The sequence below is a fragment of the Callospermophilus lateralis genome, chromosome 9, assembly GCF_048772815.1.
Source record: "Callospermophilus lateralis isolate mCalLat2 chromosome 9, mCalLat2.hap1, whole genome shotgun sequence".
Lineage (NCBI taxonomy): Eukaryota > Metazoa > Chordata > Mammalia > Rodentia > Sciuridae > Callospermophilus > Callospermophilus lateralis.
In genome coordinates this window covers 7,856,124-7,859,259 of record NC_135313.1, presented here as the reverse complement: position 1 = coordinate 7,859,259, position 3,136 = coordinate 7,856,124, and positions in this window count along the sequence as shown.

Sequence of the window (3,136 nt, the reverse complement as noted above, 5' to 3'; positions counted from 1 at the left end):
ACCAAGTTTGTATAACATCCCCCTTTCCAGCCCTTTTTTTTTTTTTTTAAGAATTAACATCAGATTATTTATTTTGCTTACACAAAATAAGGACGAGGGAACTTCACTATTTCGCCAGTTGAGAATGGCTGTTCTCCTTCCAATCCAGATTTCTCTGGGAGGACCAGATGTGTCAGCTTGGTTTGACTGACTCCATGTTTTGTTTTGTTTTTTTCTCCCCTGGAACATTGTCTCTGTTGAAAAAGTGGCTTCACAAAGATGGTGGCAGCAGGAAAATTTCAGAATCCAAAGCTTAAAAATAAGTCTTGGGCAGTGTGGGGCTATTTTCTGTCTCTGGGGGGGATCATCCAGTGTCCGAGGTCTGGGGACAGAGGCAGAGTCCCCAGCCACCCATCTAGGAGATGTCACTCTCAATAGCGTCTGGTGTCCTGACCTGAGCTCGCCCAGGATGACGGTAGGTAAGGAGCAGCAGGTCATAGGGTCCCCCTGACCCTCTGGGAGACAGAGCTCTACCTGGGCAGACCCCGGGGCTGAGGGTCAGCGGCCAGGGGAGAATCAACGACTGTCCCCGCCTGTGGTCCCTGAGGTCCTGGGGCAGGGATGCAGGAGGCAGCCAGTGTCCCAATATGTCCCCGTCCAGGCCAGGCGCCTGGCTAAGCGGGGAGAAAGACGGTGTCCCTCCTCAGGGCCTGACCCCTGCACCTGGTCTTACTTCCTCCCCGGCACCACCTGGAAGGGAGGAAGTGACACCCAGGGGAAGGCCGGGAAGTGAGGCCACCGTCACATTCAAGTTCAGGGTGCGACAGCTCGGTCTGCCCCCCAACAGCCCCCATACTGGGCTCCCCTTCCTGGGCCACATCCCTTCTGAGAGTCATGCCCTGCCCTTCATAGACACAAGGACCCAGGAGTTCCAGGGACACGTCCATGTTTAGGCCCCCAGATCCGGAAGTGCCTCAGGCACACGTCCATGTTTAAGCCCCAGAATCTGGAAGTTTGATGGGTGCACGTCCATATTTAGGCCCCCAGATCCAGAAGTTCCTTGGGCCACATCCATGTTTAGGCCTTAGCATCTGGAAGTGCCTCAGGTACGTCCATGTTTAGGCTCCCGGATTCAGAAGTTCCTCAGGCGTCCATATTTAGGCCCTCGGATCTGGAGGTGCCTCAGGTGCACGTCCATGTTTAGGCCCCCAGATCCGGAAGTTCCTTGGGCCACATCCATGTTTAGGCCTTAGCATCCGGAAGTGCCTCAGGTGCACGTCCATGTTTAGGCTCCCGGATCCGGAAGTTCCTCAGGCATCCATATTTAGGCCCATGGATCCGCAGGTTCCTCAGGTGCATGTCCATGCTTAGGCTCTGGGATCCGGAAGTTCCTCAGGTGCACGTCCATGTTTAGGCCCTCGGATCCAGAAGTTCGTCAGGTACATGTCCATCTTTGGGCCCTCAGATCCGGAGGTTCCTCAGGCGCACGTCCATGTTTAGGCCCCCGGATCTGGAGGTTCCTCAGGCGCACGTCCATGTTTAGGCCCCCGGATCCGGAAGTTCCTCAGGCGCACGTCCATGTTTAAGCCCCTGGATCCGGAAGTTCCTCAGGCGCACGTCCATGTTTAGGCTCTGGGATCCAGAAGTTCCTCAGGTGCACGTCCATGTTTAGGCTCTGGGATCCAGAAGTTCATCAGGTACACGTCCATCTTTGGGCCCTCAGATCCGGAAGTGCCTCAGGTGTCCATGTTTAGGCCATAGCATCCGGAAGTTCCTCAGGCGCACGTCCATGTTTAAGCCCCTGGATCCAGAAGGCTTCAGGCATCCATGTTTAGGCCCCCGGATCCGGAAGTTCCTCAGGCGCACGTCCATGTTTAGGACCCTGGATCCGTCCAGCCCTTTTAAAATCTGGTTACAGTCTGAAAAGATCTTGGTTTTTGATTATTTTCTGGTTTATCATCCTCCTTTACTTCCCCACTGGTCTGTTCTTGCATCTTCCCAACACCAGGGCCACAGTGGACAACACCTGGAACATTCAGAATGAACGAATGAATGGTGATTCAGCTCCCAAGCTGTCCACTGGGGTCAGTGTCCTCCCCACTTCCCATCATGCTCTGGGCCCACTCCATGGTGTCCTTTTGTGTTTGACAGCAGCACATGACATTGGCATCCAGCTGTCCTGACTGCAGACGGGAGGACTGGGACACTCCTACAGGTGGGACTCCAAGGAAACTCTGGGGTGGGCCTGGTGTAATCCCAGCAACTGGGGAGGCTGAGGCAGGAGGATTGCAAGTTTGAGGCCAGCCTCAGCAACTTGGTGAGACCCTGTCTCCAAATAAAAAAATAAAAAGGGTTAAAAACGTGCTCAGTGATTAAGCACCCCTGGGTTCAAGCCCCAGTGCCACAAGAACAAAGCAAAAGAAAAACCACTGCCCCTGAACAGGGGAGCTGAGCTGGGCCATCGGGACTGCTGTCTCACCGGGCTCTGAAATGTGAGGGGAGTGTCCCAGAAGAGCAGGACAAAGCCACACTGCTAAGGGCCCTCTGCGGGACTCACTGGGGGCCAGCAGACCCACCCCCTGATCCAGGCGGGAGTCATGGCTGAGAAGTAAGAGATGGTTCTGGGTGAAGCTGGGGCGAGGGACAGGAGATGGTTTCTGGGTGACAGCTGGGGTAAGGGACAGGAGATGGTTTCTGGGTGACAGCTGGCGGGGGACAGGAGATGGTTCTGGGTGAAGCTGGGGCGAGGGACAGGAGATGGTTCTGGGTGACAGCTGGCGGGGGACGGGAAACTTATTATTTCAGGGTTGTATCAGCTGCACTGCTGGGTCTTTTTTTAAAACTATGTACATGTTTTGCTTTACAATAAAAGAAAAGAACAATCCACAGAGCTTGGATTTTAAGCAGTAAGAGGAGGTTTGGGTTGGGATATCCGTGTCAGAGACTGCAGGTTGCCCCTCAATCCCCACAGGCCTCTGTCCATCTTTTGTAACTGACAGATCTTAGTTTGTCTTTTTGTTTGTTTGTTTGTTTCCTGTGAAATCATTACCAAATTATTTTCATATAAAGAGGCCACTAAAAAGTTGTTATATGGGACTTTAGAAGAAACTCTTTATAAGAGGCCTATTGCTGGCAAGAGGTATTTTTACCTTCTCCT